This window comes from Symphalangus syndactylus, chromosome 12 (genome assembly GCF_028878055.3).
Source record: "Symphalangus syndactylus isolate Jambi chromosome 12, NHGRI_mSymSyn1-v2.1_pri, whole genome shotgun sequence".
Taxonomy (NCBI): Eukaryota; Metazoa; Chordata; class Mammalia; order Primates; family Hylobatidae; genus Symphalangus; species Symphalangus syndactylus.
Window position 1 is genome coordinate 143,155,859 of NC_072441.2, and position 22,526 is coordinate 143,178,384.

A 22,526-nucleotide genomic window follows, 5' to 3' on the forward strand; every position below is an offset into this window, starting at 1 on the left:
TGACTACATAAATATTAGACAATAAGTTCTCTTTGCCAAGAAGTTCATAAATCAAGTTTAAAGGAGAACAAATGAGACTGGAAAATGATATCAAACACACATGCATGCACACACACACACACAGGTTAATGTCCTGACTATATAGAAATTAATATCAATTAGGACAAAAGTAAGCACTCAGCAGGAAAAAACTTGACAAAACACACAAACTGATGAATTACAAATAAAGGAACACAAGTGGCGAAGCAACATATGAAAAAAAATTCCACTTCACTAGTAGACAAAGATATTCGAATTCAAATAACATGTCTATCAAATTGAAAGAGATTAAAGTACATATATTACTGAGTGCTGGAGAGGGTACAAGAAACAGGTACTCCTATATCAAAACCCTTAAAAATATAGCCTCGGGTGTAGATATTCTCTCCCTAGGAATGTATTCTAAGGGAACATTCAGAAATTTACATTAAAATTTAGCTACAAGAGTGATCTTTACAGCATTTTTAAGGTGGGTCAAAATGGATGATAATAGGCAAATCTAATATTTATTTATTGAGCGTGTAAAATGGCCAGGCACTCTGCCAAGCCTTTCACATGCATTATCTCATTTTATCCTCAAACAGCCATGTGAGGTACATCCCATTATTATCTCTATTTTACAGATGAGAAGGTAGGGGATTAAAACAACTCAAATGCCCAGCAGAAGAGGATGATTATACATATCATGGAACAAAATATGAATGTAGTAAAGCCATTTAAAACCATATTTCTCAAAGAATACAGAGAGACATCACTAAATGTTCACAGTACATTTGTAAGTCTGTGTGTGAACAGGGTACTAAACATATGGCCATATGATTTTGGAGAAAAGCATATATAATATATGTGTATCTCCCTAGGAAAAAAAGGATAAAGGGAGAAAGAAAGAAGCAGAGAAAGACAGAGAGGAAGAAAGAAAGCTGCTAACAGTGGTTTTCTCTATTTAGGTTATAGAATGATGGTAATTTCCTTCTTTTTGTCATCCTTTGTCTTCAAATTTTCTTCAATGAGCATGCACTTATAGAATAAAATAAAATTTTATTTTAAGGGGGCGGGATAACTGACATCATTTTCAAAGGTTTTCTTTTTAAAAGAGAAGAAGGATTGCCTTCAGATTTACAGTCAAACTCTAATGGTTTGTCCAAGGTTTCTGGGGTCGCTAAAGTTCTCAAAGCTACCTGATCCTAGAAGAGGAACAGGACTGATTTATTTACCTTGGAATAATTCTACCCTTTGGTCCAGAGAGACTCAGGCTTAAAAGACATTCCTCAGATCACTAAGTCCTCCCTCTGGCTAAGGTTTTTATTCTGAGGCTGAAGCCCCTGTGCATTTCCCCAGCTAAATATATATGTCCTGATATTCATGGTTGCATATTGATATGTCTGAATGCCTCCAGCTCCACTCCAGCCAGGATAAAAGTGACAAATGCATGGCATTGTCTCCAGAATTTCCACAAATGAATATTTTCTCTAATAGGAAATTAAAACCCTCAAGTTCCTGATCAGGTTATTGCAGCAGGTGATTTGGGCTGTAGAGAGACCTAAAAGTAGAAGTGGGTGTTAGGGTGTCTGTCTAGGCTGGCTGGTTTGGGGCACGTAGCCACAATGATGACCACAGGTGGATCTGTCACAGCTATTCCTAAGGCCGTGGCCCACAGGCAGCGGGTAGGGCTTCATAAATCTCAAGGGGAGGGAGTGGTTTCAAATCAGCAAAATTAAAGGCTGCCTCTCTCACAAATAAAGCAAAGGGAGCACAGAAAAGTCTCCTGCTGGCAGTATAGCTGTGCATGTTTCTATTTGATCTTTCCACTCCTGAGCTCGTTCATTCCTTCATTCACTCAAAAACTATTGAATACTTGAAATGTACCAGGCAGTGGGAATACAGGGATGAACAAAACAGTAAAGTCCCTGCCTGAATGGAGGTTTATACCCTGACGGAATTAGATTTACAATAAACATGTAAACATATAAACAAACAAGTCAACAAGCAAATAAAAATAGATAATTTCAAATAGGATAAGTCCTCAGAAGAGAACGAAACAGAGTAATGGGATGGGAAGTGACGGGGGGTTTGTTTTCTAGGGAGGCAGTGGAAGGCCATACCAGGTGACAGTTGAGCTGAAACATGAATGGGCAGGAGAAGCAGCCACTCTAAATGGCACTCAGCTTCTTTATTCTCCTTAGCCTGGCTCCACCTACCCACCAAGCCCACTATTCCAGGAATCTTCCCTGGCATTCCCAGCACATACTATTGCCTCCTTCTCAGAGCTAGACAGTTCTTCCAGTGATGTGTGCATGTGTGTGGGAACATGTGTGTATGTGCAATGTATGTGCATGTTCTAGCCTTCTGCTAGACTCCAGGGTCCATGGATAAGCTAGCAGTGCATCCTGTGGATAGTGTACAGCTGAAGGGTCCCACTTCTTCCCTGGCCTTGGCCCAGACCCCTGTATGCAGCTGCTTACAGGGTTGATTTACCTGACTCTCCCACAGATGCCTCATGCTTTGAACATCTAGTATGAATGAGGAGTTGGCAGCTGGACACTGCCTTGCCTGCAGTCTCATTCTGGTTCTGAGGCTCTATGAAATACATGAGTGGCAATAGTGAGTGATTCTGCTTGTAGCATGCAAGTGAGAAGCCTGAGAAGGTGTCCAGGGATGCCTGTAGAGGGCCCTGGAAAAGAACACACTGGGGCTCCCCTACTGCCAACCTGTGCAATAGCTTTCAGCCTCAGCCCCATCCCTTTTTCCCAGTCAGCCTGGACTAGGGATTTTTCTCCACTTGGATACTTGGCCAAGAGTTGGCCTTTTGGACAATGGCCTCATTCCCAAGATTCTGAGTAATGGAGGCAGCAGTTTGGGCAGGGGTAAAGAGCCCAGTTGACATTTTCTTCCTTTCTTTCTTTCTTTCTTTCTTTCTTTTTCTTTCTTTCTTTCTTTCTTTCTTTCTTTCTTTCTTTCTTTCTTTCTTTCTATCTATCTATCTATCATCTATCTATTTCTCTCTCTCTCTCTCTCTCTGTCTGTCTGTCTGTCTGTCTATCATCTATCAACCTGAGAAAGAATCTCACTGTCACCCAGGCTGGAGTGCAGTGGTATAATCTCGGCTCACTGCAACCTCCGCCTCCCAGGTTCAGGTGATTCTCATGCCTCAGCCTCCCGAGTAGCTGGGACTACAGGCACGTGCCACTATGCTGGGCTAATTTTTGTATTTTTAGTAGAGATGGGATTTCACCACATTGGCTAAGCTGGTCTGAAACTCCTGACCTCAAGAGATCCGCCCGCCTTGGCCTCCCAAAGTGCTGGAATTATAGGCGTGAGCCACCGCACCTGGCTCCAGTTGACATTTTCAACATGCACAGACATGTTAGTGCCTAACAGTCCCCTGAGCCTGCCAGGCTAGCGAGGCTTTGGCTGAGGTTGTGAGAACAAAGCAAACTGAAGCACACGGCTCCCCAGGGGAGGAGATGAAAGGAGTCCATCAGGCTCCATGTAGCCCTTCAGCATTAAACACTGCACTGGCCTCAGCTCTTGATCCAGACTCTGAGCTCTTCTCAAGGTGCCCCAGCCATATCAAAGAGCCCAACAGCCCACATCTTCACAATCACCTTGCATGAATCAGGGGGATGGGATACAATCATAGGTGTGAGACCCAGGGAAAATTCACTTCAGCTCATCAACACTTCTGCAATAAGTTCTGAGGCTGCAGAGAAACTGTGTCTGCCTCTGGAGCTACCATCCACAGGAGAAGACAGACCTGGGAACCAACAGTGCAGGCAGTGCAATGCACTCCTCTAACTGAAGTGGGTAGCAAGTGCACTGACAGCCCAGACAGGCCGAGGAGTCTTCCTTGGGGAATGGGGGTGGGGACCGGGGAATTGAAGACAGAAAGACACCTCTGAGCTGGACCTTGAAGGACGAGTAGGACTTTGAGGAGAGAACAAGAAGGGAAAGAGCGCCTTAGGCACAGGGAACAGTATGAGCAAAGGCAAATAGCAGAGCATGGCGGTTAAGCAGAAGAACTTGAGCCAGAGTGTGAAGGCTGGAACCAGACTCTGCCCCTTGCTAGCTGTGCGACGCTGGGCATGTTAACCTCTCTGTGCCACAGCTTCTTCGCCTATAAACAAACAATAATAAAAGTACCGATTGGATAGGATAGGAGTGGAGATTTTAAAAGTTAATACACATAAAGAGCTCAGAAGAGTGTCTGGCACACAGTAAGCTCTATAGATGTATTAGCTGCTGTTGCTGTCATCGACATTGTCTTCGGACAGCTGCCCAGTGTGGACTCAGTGAGGCTGCAGGTGTATGTGTGGTCAGATGTGAGACTGCAAAGGCAAACCAGCGTTAGACAGTGAAACTGTGAATCCATTGAGGATTTCAACCCTTCTCTTCCCTGGATGTATTTTCACAAACAGGCCAGAGGTGCAATTAAGAGGAGGCTTACAAGTGCCCATGTCTTGGACACCTGGAAGGAAGCCCCTCAGAGCGGGAGCCCAGCTTCTCCCTACTCTAACCATTCAGCAGGCTCAGTCTGTACTCCAGAGGCCACTGGAGCAACTACAAATGCCCCCGCCTTGGTCACGAGGGCCTGAGAGAGAAAGCGCAGATTTATTTGTCCAAACTGGACAGACTCTGGTGCATCTGAAGGACAGCCTGGAGCATGGTGGGGTGAGAGGGGAGAAACTGGGTGGGGTTAGAACCTGGCTACTGAAGGAAATCTGGAACCCTGAGGGCAGGATGGATTTGGGCCATTAGGAGCCAGTCAGTGGGTGAGCACCAATCAAGAAGTAGAAAATCTAGGATGGGGATCAGCAGCCCTAGAGGGAGGCTTTGGCAAGAAGGGGACTGGATGCCAGGGCCCCAGCCAAGCGGCCTGGAGTTCAGCGTGGACTTTGGCCTCAGAGGAGAAGCAAAGCACCTGCGATGCTTCCACTGAATGAGCAGGATGCTGGGGTGAAAGCAAAAAACACCCTTTGCTTAAACTTTTCCTTCGAATTTCCACTTCCCTACCTCTTGGGTGAAATCTTCGGCTGATCTCCTAATGTGGGCTGGTCACACCTTTATAATAAAGTCTTGTGGTCACTTTCAGGCCCCAAATTATCTCATTTCAGTAGTGACCATATCCAGTGCAGTGTAGAAGTTAAATCTCAAAGCTGTATTTAAAGTGACAGTTCTTCCCTCTCCTGAGCTTGAGCCTGCTTTAGGGGAGTGGGAGCAGAGGCAGGAGGGTGCGAGGTTACTTCTCCATTCCTCTCTTTGCCTATCCCTCCCTCCACCTTCACCCCTCCCCAGGCTGTCAGTGACTCCTCAGGGATAAGCAGGAAGAGGGAGAGAGAGAAAGGTCAGGCCCTGCTGGACTGGCAGTGATTGGCATGGATTCCCTCTGGGCTTGAGTAATGTACAATTCTAACTTAAGGACCCTTCTTGGGAAAATTCCTTTTGAAGATGTCTCCAGACTAGTTGTCTCCGTGAGTCCACTTGACTCCTGGGCAACCTGGCCTCCACGTCACTACACTCTGTTGGTATCCCCAGTGCAGCCTCCTGCACCCCATCAGCTGAGCCTTGAGCTTTTGCTTTAAATGAGTGTCAGAAACCAGAACATTGTCTCCCTCTATTTCCAAGGCACACATATCAAGCTCTCCAAGAGGTCCCCTCAAAGCCTCCTTCTCCACTTGGCTTAAGGTGAGGGGGATTGTACCTCCCTTCCCCATGGGGTGGTGGTGGTGGGCACACAGTTCACAGACAGCTCTCTTTAATAAATCACCCCACCTCTCATCCTCTGACATTCAAATGTGACTCATTATACCTTGGAGATGGAGGGTGAGCTAAAAATCTCAAAACTAGTTTTGGCCACCCCTTTCTACCCCTGCAGGTCTACCTGGAGGGTCCAGCATACTGCCTGCCTCCTCTCTAGAGTGAGAGGTCCTGAGGGCAAGGATTGTATCTGGCTCACTACTGTATTCTTAGATTCTTGAGCTGCACTTAGCATTTAATTGGTGTGGTCGCAGCATAATGGCCCACAAAATGTCCTAATACCCGGAAGCTGTGAATATGTTAGGTGACATGGCAAAGGGGAATTAAATTTGCAGGTGGAATTAAAGTTGCTAATTCTCTGACCTTGAGAAGGGGAGAGCATCCTGAATTTTTTCAGGGGGGCCCAATGTAATCACTAGGGTCCTTATACGTAGAAGAGGGAGGCGGAAGATCAGAGTCAGAGAGAAATTTGAAGTTGCAGCGCTGCTGGCTTTGAAGATGGAAACAAGCCACCAGCCAAGGAATACAACCTCTAGAAGCTGCAAAAGACAAGAAAATGGATTCTCCTTTATACCCTCCAGAAAGAAATGCAGCCCTGCTAACCCCTTAATTTTAGCTTAGTGAGACTCATTTAGAACTTCCGACCTCCAGAACTATAAGAAAATACACTAAATGCGTGTCTATTTGTTAAAGAAGCTGCAGAAAACTAATACAATTAATGCTCAATAAATGTTGGTTGCATCATGAAACTACATTGAATCAGAAGGTTGCTTAATGCATGCGGAATCTGAGCAAAGGAAGGCCAAAAAATCTGCAGGGTTGTGTCCTCCAGGCTCTGCTGAGTCAGCTGAACCACCCCTGGACGCCCCTTCTACTCACCTCTGTAGCCATGTCAGCCGTGCTCGGAGGTGTAGCCCATGGACAGTGCTAGATCAACAGTGCCAATTCCTCATTTGCAAACTTCTCCCTTTCAAGTCTTCCTGCATATCACTCCCTTCTGCAATTGTGTTGCTGTTGTTTGAAAATTATAGAAGTAATATATGCACCTATCATTTTTTTCTTGCAATTTAGATGAATATTATAGAGTATTATAAACATGAAAATAGATGTCCCCCATCTCCTAACCCCTCATTTCTGACCTTCAGACGTAAATTACTGCTCTTTCTGTGGATCCTTTAACACTTTTTTCACCTATATAACAGCATACATTTACATGATTATTTGTGTACTCACACACACAAAGTATTTTGATACAGAATAAACCACACTGTAGATATTGCTCTACAACTTGCTTTGTTCACGTAACACTGTATCTTGGATATCTTCTTCTGTTAGCACATATAAGTTCACTTCATTCTTTGTAATGGTTGCGTGCCAATCCATTGTTTGCTATAATCTGTGTAACCACTGCCATAGTGGCATTTAGATGGCTTGGTGTACAATCTAACAGATTCTTTAATATTTAATTACATTCTTTCAAGACCACATACTCACAGGCATTTTATGACTTTCAAAGGCCCTAAGTGCTCATTTCTGGAAGTTCTACCCCACACCACATCAAGCATATTTAAATATACCCACATCCCACGTTAAATATAAATTTTTCCTGTAAAAATTGAACGGATTTTTATGATTTTGCTTTTAAAATCATTTGGCTCTGAGTAACTATTTAACCTGCAAATAGCTTTTAAGTGTAATGACATTTTTATGAATATTAAATTTAACAATTAATGAAGGTGACATAATGCTATACTTCATAGGCATTTACATAAACACATTAATTTTGATTTTGCTGCTTTCTTTTTGCATTTTGAAGTCAATCGTTTCCTTTTTCATGCCTCATATTTTTCTTAGGGCTTTGAGAAGCTTGTAATCCCTAGAGAAGATGACTAGAGTAGACAAGGGGTGCAGTAACTCGGTGTACATGACCCATTGCTGGATGCCTGGGTTTACTCTCGAGGTGAGTGGGTGAGAGAGCTGGAGTGTGCTCAGGACTGGTTCACCAGGGTCCCCAGGGTGGGTGTTTCCCAAGGTAGCTTGAGGCAGCAGAGCAGGGTGTGAAACTGGAATGGATCGTACAGAGAAGCCAGCCATGGCTAAGGAGACTAAGGGACATCACCCGGGATTGGTCTTTCATGAAGGAACAAGACAAGTCAGGATTTGGGTGTCCCCAAATTCCTCATGCACATATTCCAAGACTGTTGTCTCCCAGAGGCTTGATTTCATTTGTTGCCAGGAGGAGAGTTTCCCTTGTTCACCTCTCAAAAGGTGGCCAAATCTTCAGGGTCTGGAGATCTCTAACTCTGCTCTGATGCTCTGACTGCCCTAAAATTGGAACAGGTGATTGATTGCTTATGCAGAGCTGGCTAATGGGCAAATGAGGGGTCTCCATCAGGAGGCAAATTTCCCCATCTGCATTGCTGCATGTGAAAATGTCATACTGATCAGAGTAGTAAATGCTCAGGAGGGAAGGGCAACATAACATAATGACAGAGACAATTTGGCATCTCATTTAATTTCCTCACGTAAAAAATTAACATTTTTGGAAAGATTGACTTTCTCCATGGAAATTCCTCTCCAATGTAAGCACTTGCTCAATGATGGGCTATTATAAATGCTTATGATCATGAGCATGAGATTTCTATAGCATCTGATGCTGTTATTACTTTGAATGAAATCACTGTGAGGACAATTTCAGGTCCCACAAGAAGCTCTTAGCTTTAAGAAGTCCCTGTGGATCAGAACACAATTTCCATAGCTCAGTAACACAGACAGTGAAGAATCCGGGGCAGAGTCATGGGGCAGGGGCACAGGGAGGTGGAGGGCGTGGGATGCTGTGTGACCAAGGAAGCACAGCAATGGGTCTAGACTAAGGCTCATAACTTTTGGCTCCTGGATTATCCCATCTGGGATAGGAAGGAACTCACAATTTCAGGCACATACAGTATTTCCCTAGTTTAATCCTAACAGACTCTGTGGGGCTCTCTGGAAGCCTCCTGCTAGGGTCTGATTGTGCCTACATATTATTTTTCTTGGCAACCATCAGTGTGCATCCTGTTTCTCCTCTCCGCTCTAGGTCACTATGGGATGACTTCTGATATTCACAGTAGCAAACTAGTCAGTTCTTGCAGCAATACGGAAGATACCAGTGCTTCAACCAGAGGAACTGCCAACTCTAGATCAAGTTAATGCCACCCAGCATCAAGGGTATCTACATTGGTATTTTCTCCTTGTGGGAGAGAATGCTGTGGTCTTCCATTATCATTTTTTTCTTATTAAAAATCTTAAATTTTTAGCTAGACATATTGCCATCCAGCAAAAAGATCCTACTTCCCAGTAGTCCTTGCAGCTACAAGTAGCTGTGAAAGTAAGTTCTGACTGATAGAATTGAAGCAGAAATGCAATGTGAGACTTCAAAGGCATCTTAACACAATGAAGGTATACCCTTTCGCTTCCTTTTCCCTTCCTCCTTACTTTGTCTGGAATGCAGGTGTGATGGTTGGAGCTCCAGCAGCTCTCCTAGACCGTGAGCTGGCCTTGAGAATGGAAGTCACCTACTGAGAATGACACGGTCTCGCTCCATAATGACACCAAGGAACCATCACACAAGTTTGTTTAAGCCGCTTTCATTTTGGGTCTTTAGTTGAACCTTACACTGATACACACTTGTTGCTGTAAAAAGTCCTGGTTCCAAAGCTTCTAGAAACCACACAGCAAAAGCACTGTGAAGTTTTTCACTCTCCATGAACGTCCTTTCACCCTGTACCCAGACAGGGGTTCATGAAATTGAGTGGCACTGAGCAATAGATGAGTCACTCTGCTAGGAGCTCCCCCTTCTCATTTCACCCCATGGACCACTCATCACTTTATGCATCTCACCCATTCTTTCCTTGGGGTGACTCACTTCCCAGTAGGCTCCTCTGCCTCCCATCAAAATAGATCTCTAGTAGACCAGCCTCAGTATTCATTTGGCTATGCTTTAATTTTGGGGTGAATACTCTTCATGATAAAGCTGCAAGTTTTGCTATACTCTTTCCCCTGTAAAATACATGCAGATCCTACCTAATTTCTGGCCTTCATTCAAGGTGCCTTTCATGGAAAGACCAGGAGAGCGTTAGACTTCTTGCAGGCATGCTCGTCTTCAGCTGGAATCCCAAGGCACAGAGCACTCACGTCATAATGAAGGGTATGACTGCATGTGTGGCACTTTCTCCTGTTGTGATCAGGCAGGTTTGACCTTGGGTTAGTAAGTGCCCCTCGGTAGTAACTATGATAGTTAGATACTTGCTCAACATGTAATTTCTCCTCCACCTTTGTGAGAGGAATATAGCCTCCCACCCCCTTGATGTGAAGCTTGGCGATGGGACTTGTTTGACCAACAGAATCTGGGTGGCAAGGGGTGAGGTCTAAGTGTTAAGATGAGATATCTTAACACTTTTCTGCTTGGCCCTCTGGGAGCATTCAACTTACGTGGTAAGAACATTCTGAGCTCCAGAATAAGACACATGGGGCAGCATTTCTTCAGTTGACCTACAGACCTAGGGTCTGAAGCAAGGGCACTCCAGCTAACCTACAGACCGGCAGCTTGAAAATAGGTGCAACTCCAAATAAAAGTAATAAATATATACTCCTCCCTTACAACCGCTCTAGTTCCACTAGTTATACCAATCTGTGACTCCTGTTTTCAGCTACTACATTTGTGGGGGTTTGGACGTAGCATGATTTCAGGAAAAGCTTAGCCAATACATTGAGAAGTCTCTCTTATGCCTTATAGCAGCTCTCGAGTCCTTGGGTGGAAAGAGACCTTCAAAATCCACTGGATGTTAATTCAGCCTTGTAAATAAGGACGGAACAGGCCCCAGCCTCTCTCTGGCATTCTCTGTCTCTTGGTTTCTCTCTTTCCTGAATGTGAAAAGGGGTGGCTCCAAAACCCACCCAGAGAAGAGTCTCTTCCCTCTGATTTGCTGCTGTCTCCTTCCAAGACCCAGTGCCCTCATGTTCTCTCAGCAGCAGTAGATTCTTTTCAAACCACCCTCCAAAATGCAGCCAGAGTTGTCTTCTGAGAACAACCAAAATGCAGCCAGAGTTGTCTTCAGAGAACAAGCAAAATGCAGCCAGAGTTGTCTTGAGTGGTTCCTGAGAACATCCTGTCTGATTATGTCAGTTCTATGCTTGCAATCCTTCAGTGTCTCTCCACAAGTATTTAGTGAAAGTTTCCATGTCTTAAGGCACAAGGCTCTTCATGACCTAGGTCTTGCCAGCTCTTACTACTGTTCCCCTTACCCACCAGCCCCTCCAATTCCAGATCTTGCCAGCTCTTACTACTGTTAGGTCTTGCCAGCTCTTACTACTGTTCCCCTCATTTGCTCGCCCCTCCTATTCCAGAGAGCTCCTCACACTTTCCAGAAGGCATCATGCTGCTCTCTGTCTCCACACTGGTGCACGTGCCATTTCCATGGCTTGCACACCCTTCCCTTATTCCCTGGGGTGTGACTGTCTCAAGGTGACAGTGATATGATTGATGGAAAGATGCCAACAGCCACAGGAAAAGGAAACATGTTCCTTTAATATAAAGTAGAAGATACAACTAACTACACACAGACCGACTCATGGAGCCAGGGGTACAGAAGCAGGCACAGTCTAAGAGAGTGTTAGTTAGGATATAGTTTAGCAGCTGTAGCAGAGAGAACTGAATTCCTAATGCATCCTTCAGAACCCAGCTCAAGCCTCCCTAAAGCCTTCTTTGGTTTGCTCTGTGGCTCACTGCCCAAGGCCTGATTTAGAAGCCCATTACCTGGGCTCTTCAGGGGCCTATCACGTTATCGTGGCACTGGTCTAACCAGGTTCAGGAGCCGTTGGGGGATCTCCATGTTGCAGGTGCTCAATGCTTACTTAGTGAGCACCTGGGCTACTTGAGCTGGGCATGGGAAAGGTAGCAACACGCTTGGCTAATGTGTGCTGTGACCTGGAGAACAGGTGCTTTCCATAGACTTAGAATTGTGCTCTCTAAACTGCCTCCCTGCCTCTGGGCTTCTCTCCATAATGCAGCCAAAGCGATTTTCTACTGCACAGAGTTGGCCATGCCACTCTCCTTAAAACCTTCCAAGAGCCCTCACTGCTCTGAGGCCAGCAGCTGAACCCTTCAACATGGCTCACAAACAAAGGTTGCCATATTTAACAAATAGAAATCTAGGACACCCATTTATATTTGAATTGCAGATAAACATCAATTCTTTTAGCATAAGTATATCTCATGCAATATTTGAGATATACTAAAAACAAACTTGTTGCTTATATGAAATTCAAAGTGAGTATCTCCAATTTTATCAACAACCCTGTTTACTTTGTCTGTGTCCCTGCTTTTTTCTGCAGCATCCTCTCTCCCTAAGCATCTGCCTCAGACATACTAAACCTCTTTCTTCCTCTGGACTTTCTACCATGGCGCTTCTGTGAGAATTAAATGACTTAACACATGTCAAGTGCTTAGAACAGTCCCCGTCCTAAGGGACTTACCTGGCTCATGGTGGAAGAAACTGAAGTTTCACTGTGATTGTTGTTGCCCACTCCGACGGACACGCCCACCCCAGTCCCACTGGCCCACTTGGCCAGATTGACTCTTACCCATTTTATAGCAAAGTGGTAATCTCAGATTATCAGTCTCTTCTTTGGGACTCCTCTTCCAATATTTCCGTGGATGAGACTGGAAGTCCTTGGTGTATGCTCCCAAACGCCTTGTACTTCCCCTACCACAGCTCTTACCTCACTTGGTCATGTTTTCTTAGTCAGCTTTCCTACTAGACCATAACGTCTGCAGAGAAAGGAATCTCTATTGCTCATGTATGTGCCCTCCGTGCCCTGCAGAGTGTCTGGGAAAAGAGGTCGTATTTAGTATATATTGAACGAATGAACAGCACCCCACAGCCCCTCTATTACTTAGGAGCTGCTTTCCTAAATAACTCAACCTCTTTGTGGTCAAGGTCAAGAGAGATTCTAACACTGCCCAGCTGAAGTGCCCATTCCACTTGGGGTGCTCAGTCCTGGTCCTGAGAAAAGAGGCAGACAAGCACTGTTTCTGTTTCAGTTCTGCCTTACCTGCTGCAAACCATGTGTATGGTATCAGGCAGGTTGCTTCTCTCCCCTGAATTCTGGTGTCCCTATCTGAGATCTGGAGTCAATAAAATCCATCTGGACAGGCTTTGGGGGAGAATTAACTATGAGGTGATGCTGTGCTTGCAAAAAGACCCAGCACATAGCAGGGACCTGGCAAATGTGAGTCCCTGCTATGGGCTAACTAGGGCCTCCTTCAGAGAAAATAAAAAGTTCAGAATCACGTGACCAATATCTGGTCAGTTTGCATAAGGCAGTGTATTTTGGTTTCAGATCAGAATCAGGGAACCCTACACTTTAAAGATGAGAGGGGAAAAATTGCGAAGGGAGAGAGGCCACGTCTGAAGACTTGAGAGAGAGAAAAAAGGGGCTGGAAGCAGCAGATCAATCATCAAGGTGAAAACCGAAAAGACGATTGATTTTCCTCCTTGATGTCCACGTTTCAAGGGCCTTGTTGGGCTCCTCCTGGGAAATTGAATTTGAGGCTCATCTGCCATGGAAAGACGTTTCCTCTGAGCTCTGTTTCCAGTGACTCCCAGGATCCAGGCAGGGAGCAAACACCAGGGTCTCTGGAGATCAGCAGCTTGACCTCAGGGCCACCCTGGCTCTCTTTCCCCATAGCCCAGAGAGTGTCCAGAGTGCTGCACCTGGAGTCACTGCCCTTGAATTCAACCCAGTTGCCCTGGCTGTGTGGCCTTACGAGAGACAATTCACCTGCCTGACTGACAACTGCTAGAAAAGCTTCAGGGTCTTGATGGTCAGAGATAAATGGACAGGATGGGGAGGAGCCAGATTATAGGAATAAGGTATGTCTTTGGGGAGCTGGGGAGGCAATGTTTTCCAGGGTGGAGTTCAAGAAACAAGCAAGGTAAGAGGAGTAGAGCCAGGCAAGGCATAAGGAAAGAGTGGACAAGACAGAAAGATCTGCAGTGCTTGCCGGAAGCTGGGGAAGGCACCTACGTGGTGCAGGGTGCGAATCTGGTTAAAAGGCCAGGGTCAAGGTTGACCTCTGCAGCTCTATCCTTGTAAGGATGGCGTGAGGATTACATGTGGTAATGGATGGAAAGCCCCTGTCACATAGGGCTTGATGAATGGGCTGAGTCAGAAGGAGAATATGAATCAGGCGAAGGACAAAATAATCCAATCTAGTTCCTCTTCCCTGTCCACACAGCACCTGCAAGCAGCACCTAACCCTGTTTCCTAGCCACAGGTGCCCTGTCTGTGGGCACCTCTCAGCTCAGCCTCTGGGGATGCCCTCCTGGCCCTGGGGTCTTGTGTTCTCCCAAAGGGACTGAGCTACTGCAGAGCAGTCCACCCAGGTTCTACTTCCTTACTGCCCCTGCCCAAGTCTGGTCGGGTCCATACTCTTGTCCCTTACACCAGAACTGGCCTCCTCTGTGACCCACCAGGTGACCCAGAAGCTCATAAGCCTGTACCCTTCTCAAAGGGCCTAATCGTGGAGGTTTACCTGCCCCTCCCCATCCCAACCCCACCTGGCCATGATCTTCATTCAGGCCTTACCACTGACCCCTAGACTTGGCTACAGCCTCCTCACAGGCCTCCCCAACCCCAGACCCTCCCTCTCCCGAGTCCATTCTTTTCATAAGCACCTGAGAAGTCTTTCTAAAACAGAAGTAAAATTTTATCACTCTCCTGCTTACAGAAACAGAAACAAAGAACAAAAATATTTTTCTTTTGTTTCCCATCACCTACACAGGAATGCTTTTTATTGTTAGTGTAGGATTTTTGTTTTGTTTGTTTGGAGTTCTTTTGTGGACCCGGCGTACAAAAGGTCAAGTTAATCAGGGTCAAATACTCCTTGGTCTGTGGGGGACTAACGTCAGGATCTTTCTGATTGATGTGTATTCTCTTTTGTCACTATTCTCCCTATTATAGGCAGCCACACACACGTGTTGTAGTGTTGTATGGGTATCCTTGAGTTTGCGTGAACCTTTGGAATATAAGAATTGTTTTCATCTGCATAAGCAATATTGTGTTAAGACCTTGACGTGTTTCTTATTTTTTCATTCACTGTGTTAACTTCTGTTCATGTTGGTGCACATACACTTAGTTCCATCACTTCCACTGCCTTGCAAGGACACTAAGCTCACCTCCAGCTCTCTCCCTGACAAATCACATATGCCATGCATATTATTGTACATGTCCCCTTTGGATTGGTGTGAGAATTTCCATGTGGGATTGCAGGTTCATAGGGCATATACTTCTCTGCAGTGTCGCTGCACCAGTCCACACCCCACCAGCCCGAACTCCAGCACCATCTACTCCCTCACTGCCTCTCCAGCTCCATTTTCTGCCATCCCCACCTGAAGTTCCCATTAACTGACACGCTCATTAATTCAATGAAGGTGAGTGTTTTTGAAAGCCATCTAGCCCAATCCTCTCGTTTTACAGACTAGGACTCTAGGGCCCAGAGAGGGGACATGAGTGGCCCAAGTTCCCAAAGCTTAGAAAGGCTTACGTAGGGGAGCCTCTGTCTCTTGACAAATGCTACTCAAAAGCCAAAGTTTTCTTCCACTTTTCAGAAGCAGAAAATAGAGTTCCAGAGACATAAAGTTAGAAACTTTGGGTCACATGGAACATTAGAAGGAAAGGGGAAAATTGTGGCTCATTTATCCCTGAAATTACCTTCTTCCCTGATGTGCAAGGGTAAGCAAGGGCTGCGTGCACCTACAGGGTAAGCAAGGGCTGGATGCTAATGTCAGAGGACTCTTGGGGGTTGTGCTGCATCTGGGCTCACTTCACGTCATGCACAGCATCAACATCCAGGGGCAGATGGCGCACACCACTGCAATCACCTGGCCCCAGTACCAGCCTCTGAGGCCTGGGTGATCTGATGGGCCTTTCATCAGCCTGATCGTTGTGAGGATTCAGCTAGGGATAGCACATTTAGAGCAAAGTTTGTTTCCATGTAGTGGTGAATTATCCCCACAAATCAAAGTTGGTTTGGGAAACCCAAGGCGCAACTTAAGTCAGGTTAAGCTTATAAAATTGTTTGGGGACAACAGTAATACAAATGAGCAGGCTCTTTAATACATTTAAAATGAAGTCATTGCATTTTTCATGGGGTTTTCATTTCCTGTTCCCCCTCTGCCTCCAGGGCATCAATCCCACACTGAGAAAATGTTTGGGAAGCAGAGGCTAGAGCGGAGAAGAAAGTGATACTGTGGCTGACTTCCCCAGGGTGCCTCTTCAGTGAGATCTACCCACAGGGGCCCCTACAGTGGTCCCCACACTGAGTAAAAAAAGAGAATTACCCATTTGGGCTGAGGAGCACTGTGTGCCCACCGTCTTGCACACCTAGACCGTATCACTTTCCAGCTTCTGCAAGGAGAGCCAGGGCATTTGTCTCCTGTGGGGCCCGTTCTTTATGCAAGAGCAACCACATTCCACCTCCACACCTCCACCTCCCCTTAGCTCCCCAAATCCACTCACAAGTTGCAATTTAATAGGCAGATCTAATCTCACCAAGATTTCAAAGTATTCCAGTCAACGCATCCCAACTCTGCTTTTCTCTGCCTGTCCACGGCCTCCTCTTCTTCCTCCTCCCAAGCTGTGCCACAGCAGAGACCTGTCAGAGAGGAATCAGAGGTTCTCCCCTGTTTAGCTTTGGCTTGTTTGATTGGAATTCTCAATGGAAGAATGCAAAGTCTTTTTATAGATCTCCAATAAAACGTAGAGGCTAATGGTTGACAGCATGGCCTTTGGAGCCAGGAAGCCCAGATTCTTTTATCAGCTGTGCGAATTTGGGCAAGTTATTTAACCTCTCTGTGCCTAGATTCCCCAACTAACAAAATGGGAGTACTAATACATACCTACCTATTAGCAGTACTTCCCTCACAGGCTTGATTGTGGGATTTAAATGTGTTAATGCCTATGGTAATACGCTAAGAACATGCTTGGCTTGTGGGAAGTGTGAGGTTAAGTGTTAGCTACAATGAGGATGATTGATGAGGAGGAGGATGAGCAGACAGAGATGGCAAAGAAAGATGTAAATTGGTTGAAGTGACAAGCTCTGTACCATCTTCCCCACGTTGTTCTTGGAGCTCAGAGATTCTACGCATGTGCAAAAGAGCCTCCAGAGAACCAGTACTAAGCTGGCCAGAGTGAAGTAATTTCCCTGCTGAGGTTGATGATGGATAGATATTCTAGACATATTGGAGGGTGGCACTCATGAGCAGATATCTGATACCAGACAGTTGCCAAGATGGCTGGGGCTTTGCCTTCTTAGGACAGAGAATTAGCACCCTCTACCCCACAAGGTGCTCTAGTCTCCTGCTACTCAAAATGTGGTCCAAGGATGAAGGACATGAGTTTCTTCTGGAAGTTTCTCCAATATGCAGAACCTCAGATCTGTCCCAGGTCTGCTTAATCAAAATCTGCATTTTAATAAGAGCCCCAGGCGATTTCTGTGCACACTAAAGTTTGAAAAGTGCTCTTGTCATCCAAACGCAGAGGAGTGGATGTGGTGACCTTCCCTTTCTGCCCCCACTGGACTGCATGAGCCACGTAGGAAGGGACGGTGTCTGTTTCATTCCTCACCGTGTCCTCAGAATGGAGCTTCATTCCTATCACACAGGGAGCACTTGTAAATTCTTGGCAGTAGATGGATGCATGAGAAACTGAATAGGTGAATGAGTGAGTGCATGACTGTGGGCTCAGCAGCCCAGTGTCTTGGTTTCAGGTCCTTGGTGGATAGTGCTGGCATATCCCAGCAGAAGGCAAAATGGGTGGACCAGACAAACACCCCTGCAGCACCGAATTCACTGCCAAGATTGAGCAAGTCTGGCTTGAGAGACTTGAGACTTTCAGTAGCATGCAGCAGGGTAGAGCTAGGTCAAGCAGGAACTGACCTTGTGTCTACCACATGTCCCTGCTCTCAAACTCAAGTGGCCCTGGCAAAGAAGGAAATCAGGTCGGTCTGACATGACTTATTCTAAATGCACCCAGGCAGACCAACAGTGAGCCTCACATCCTTGGCTGGACCCTCACAGTCCAGTCCCTACAGACACCGGATACCCTTTTCTGGGTTGAGACAATGGCTTATAGAACTTGCCCCCTATGATGACTGAAAATGTGAATGATATTTACCAGTTCCCAGACTTCCAGTCACTACCAGACTTGCATGATTCCTTAAATATCAACAAACTGTGGCTTGGTAACCACCTTTGCGAGTGTTTTAATTACTCTAGTATGTGGCTTGTCTGGGCCAGTGGACAAGGGACAAACAGGGTAGCTCAGTGTTTGATTGTGGCACCCTCTTCTCCTCTTTTGGATGTCTTTTATCCCTATTAATCTTTGTTCCAACCAGCACAGTCTAAATAGTATGCTGAAGATCTGCCCAAAGATATTAGGGGCTGTTTGTAATCACCTCAAAGCCTTAGAAGATCTATGGGCAGCTCAGAGAGACCCACACTCTTCAGGTATTTCTTTGTCTTACTCCAGCCAGCCATTCCTCCTGTGATCACTCAACTACAGATCTTTAAGAATGGAGCAAAATGGGATGTGCTCAAGATTTCATGACAAACAGAGCAGGGCTTGGATCCCGGCTGGTGAGGGGCAGACAGCAGGGGAGAGCAGCTGGACACAAGGGAATTCACTTGTGAAGTGTGAGAGTCCTTCTTTCCTCTTACCTTCCCATCCTGCCCTGCAGGTCTCCCCTGCACTGCCTTGAAGCAAACCATTCTTGCTCTGCCTTTGCCCATGTGAGCTGGTAAGTGTGGCGACAGGGTGGTTGCCAACCCTCAATATCCATTCCCAGCCCTGCTTCCCTCCTTTTCAGTGGAACCCCTATTTTGTTGGATATCCACCTTCCCCAACTTGCCCATGTTCCTTGGAGGAAGTGGACACAACCCTGAGTGGTGCATCCTGATGAGTCTAAACTAATCCCATCCCCATTGCCAATGATTGGGAATTAAGTCTGGGCAGTAATCTGGGGGGAACATCTGCAGGATTGCTTCTAGGAGAGATCTACCTGCTCTTAAAAGGACACCCAGAGAAGAGAAGATGTTGTCTTTTTCTCAGTGTCAACGAGTCTAGATATGATGGCTGGAAATGGCTGTAGAGCCACGGGGTAAATCAGACTTCAGATGAAGCCAAGATATCCTGGATGGCAGAGAGAAAATATAAAAAAAGCCTAGGTTCCCCTCCATGCCATCTGTGGGCTTTTGAATTAATCAACCCCAGAGCTTCCCTGCCTCTGGCCTGATTGTAATATGAGGTAATAAATCTTATTGTCTGGGCTTGTAAAGTTGGGCCTGCTGCAGCCAAAAGGGAAAAAGCAAAGTGTGTGATTACATGTAGACACCTCAGGAGGAGCTGGGATGTTTCTGTCTCCTTTGTGGTGATTGAACTAAAGAGGAACCTAGTCCTTATTCTGAGGCTTTAGCCTCCTATAAACACACACACATGCTTCACGGACACACACACATGCATGTCAACAGCCACCAAAAATGGAAGCAATTATGTGAATATTCCTAAGAGAAGAACCTAGTTGTGTTTAAAGCTTAAAGTACAAGGGCCCAGTTTTGTTCAGGTCAGCTAAATGAAGCACCACCAGGTGGGACTGGGTGAGAACAAGCCAATTAAATTGTGACATTTTATTAGTATCTTGTCCTAGAGCATGTGGCCTAATGGTTGCAAGTTTGTCCAGGAGAGAACTTCTGAAACCACAATTCTGTTGCTAAAACTAAAACTCATAATTTTGATGCTAAATGGTCCTTCTATTCAGAGCCCATTACATAATTCAAGAGATAGAGCTTGATGTATAATGTTCTTGTGAAGATGAAGATGATGGAGCCAAGCCTGCTGGGTTGAGCCTTGCCCAGGCCAACCTGCTATGGCCTAGGGGTCACCCTCTTATCCACCCCTCTTCAGTGTGGCAAAAACCACAACCATGCACCTCGTCTCAGATGGGGTTCTCAGGGAAACAGACTCTGAGATGGAAATTTGCATACAGGGACTTTATTGTGCAGAGTATGGGGGGAGGGAATGGTTTCAAGAACATCTGGAAGGGGACAAATGAGGGAAGAAGGACTGGGCCGAGAGAGAGGTTGAGTTGGGATGTAGTAGTTGTAATGGAGACCTCAGCAGATCCCACAGGGAGCACTGGAGCTGGGTGGCCCTTCAGAGTTGTCCTGGATTAAGGTAAGGGGGTTGGGCTTTTGATTCTACTCATAGACCAGTTGTAGGATGTGGGCTGTCTCCAGGGAGTGTACATAACCTGGGCCAGGCAGTAACCTTTGGGGGAAGGAGGGAAATTCTAGGGAGGGAACTGTAAGCTGTCAGTAAGTGCCTTGGCCGTGTCCTATAGAGGGCTCTGTATGGTACACCACAGTGTCTCCTACATTATCTGGTACAGACACCAGAAAGACTGAGCAGAAAGGCTCTCTTACTCCCCTCTTTTCCCAGCACTTCCCAGAGTGCACATTGTAGGCACTTTGTAAATATTGCTGGATAAATAGCCGTGGACTCCAGGGACCCAACTGAGGCAAAGATGTCCCCACCCCATCATCAGTTTACAACTCCATTCAAATAAATCACTGTTATCTCTAGAGCTCGCAGGTATTGTTTACACCCATAGATCTGCTTCATACCAGGGGAGAAAGGGTGATACAGCATTGGGAATGTTTCTTAACTATTTAGGAAAACAATTAAAGTTATAGCCATTCCAGCTTTACTGCATAACAAGCAACATAATAATTTCAGGTGGTTAAAGGGTTAAATACAAAAGAATTTAAACCATAAAAGAATGAGCAGAACATTCTAGGAGAATGTTTATATAAACTTGGGGTGGTTAGGCCTTTCTACACATTACTAAGCATTCAAGTATTTCTAAGCAAAAACAATAAAGGAAAAGATTGATGAATTTGATTAGTTAAAAACAAAATCCTCACTGGGTTAAAAAACACCACAAGCAAAATTAAAAGGCAAATGAGACACTGGGGAAAATGTAATAAACATATATTATAGACAAAAGGTTGATGTACAAGAAGAGTTCTCAGAAGTCAAAAAGGAAAAGATAAGCACCCCCATAAAAAATAGGCAATTGACATTAATAGGCAATTCACGAAAGAAAAATTACAGATAGACAATACACATATGAGAAAAAATTTAATCTCACTGGAAACAAAGATATGCAAATTAAATCAACAACAAGTATAGGGAATTGGGCATTCTTGTACACTGCTGGAGGGAGCTTAAATCGGTGCAACCTTTTTAGAGGGCAATTTGGCAATATCTATCAAAAGCCTTAAAAATGTGCATCCATACCTTTGACTCAGCAATTTTACTTTTAGGAATTTGTCTTAATGATCAAGGGGAATATATGTGCAATTATGTATGTATAAGTATATTCAATAAAGCATTATTTATGTTAATGAATACTAAAAATAACCTGCATATCCAACCACAGGCAGTTGGCTAAATAAATTATGAAATACGCATAATATGAGATACTATGGAATAATTAAAACAAAGTTGTAGAAGAATATTTACTTACATAAGAGAATATAATGTATGGCTGAGTGAAAAAAAGCAGGCTATAAAACAATATAGACAACACTATGAATGTGTGTGTGCGTATATACCTAGAAACATGTATTTTCCAAATGTTAACTTGATTTTTCACTTGGCAGTGGGTTACTGATTTTTATTTCCTTTGTGTTTTCCTGTGTGCCATCCAAATTTTCTAAATTAACCAAGAATTACTTTGTATTTAGAAAGTAAAGTGCCAAAATAATGGGATTTGGCAGAATTAGCAAAAATAATGAAATTATCAGTATTATTCGCATCAGGACTGGACCCTCAACTCCGAGAGAAGCCAGACTTGGATCCGTCTCACGTTTGGAGCTGAGGACTGATAGCCAGAGAGAAACTCACCTGAGTACCACAGAAGACTCCCAGCGTGAAGCAATTGTTAGTATGAGACCATCTGTTGTTTGAGGGCATCTCTGCGACTAGCACAGGACTGGCAATGAGCTGAATGAAGATATGAATGAGCAGCATAATTAGTAAGTCTGCCTTTTAACCTCACATCTCTCATGCAAAACTTACTGCACGGGAAAGGAAGAGCCCCACTCCTTGCTCCCAGCAGAGTCAGCAGGATGTTCTTGTCATCAAGAACACCTGACTCAGAGCAGAGGCTGTGGTCCTACGAAGACGACCTTCCACCTTGGTTTTCTCCCTCCTGTCTGTCCCTCCCTCTGGATCTTGCTAAATTTCCCCTCCAAAAACTTTCTGTCAACTTCAAGGTAGAGATAGTTGGCTGCCCTACATGATGGTGTTTTGAATTGACCTTGCACCCAAGGCACAACTGCATGGAACTCCTAGGACCTTAAACATAGACCATGCTGATTTAGCTTTCCTGCTGGAAGAGATGGCAACACTGTAGTTATGCTTGGGTGGATGGATGGATAGATGGATAGATGGATAGATGGGTGGATATTAGGTAAGTTATCTAAAAGCAGGGGGTAGAACAGGTACTAGAAGGCACTAGAAACTGGAAGTAGGAAAGGGCTGGAAGTGACTGAGAATGTTGACTTGTGAGAACAAAGGTATTCTGTGCTATTACACCAACCACCCAACTCCAACATGTCAGCCCACGCTCT

General features: G+C 45.1%; 1 long non-coding RNA gene across 5 annotated transcripts in view; it reads right to left on the reverse strand.

Annotated features, from left to right (window-relative positions):
• LOC129469123 (uncharacterized) overlaps positions 1-9,966 on the reverse strand; it is a 62,313-nt gene extending 52,347 nt beyond the window's left edge. For 2 of the 5 annotated variants that reach the window (XR_010117724.1, XR_010117723.1), the window contains exons 1-3: positions 9,856-9,966; positions 6,673-6,804; positions 5,050-5,234 (exon numbers count right to left, since the gene is read on the reverse strand). This is a non-coding gene — a long non-coding RNA (uncharacterized lncRNA). Of the gene's footprint in view, positions 1-5,049; positions 5,235-6,162; positions 6,333-6,672; positions 6,805-9,855 lie in introns of those variants that run through there. The other 3 variants (XR_008652915.1, XR_010117725.1, XR_008652914.2) reach the window with 2 other exon arrangements.
• Between the last annotated feature and the right edge of the window lie 12,560 nt (positions 9,967-22,526).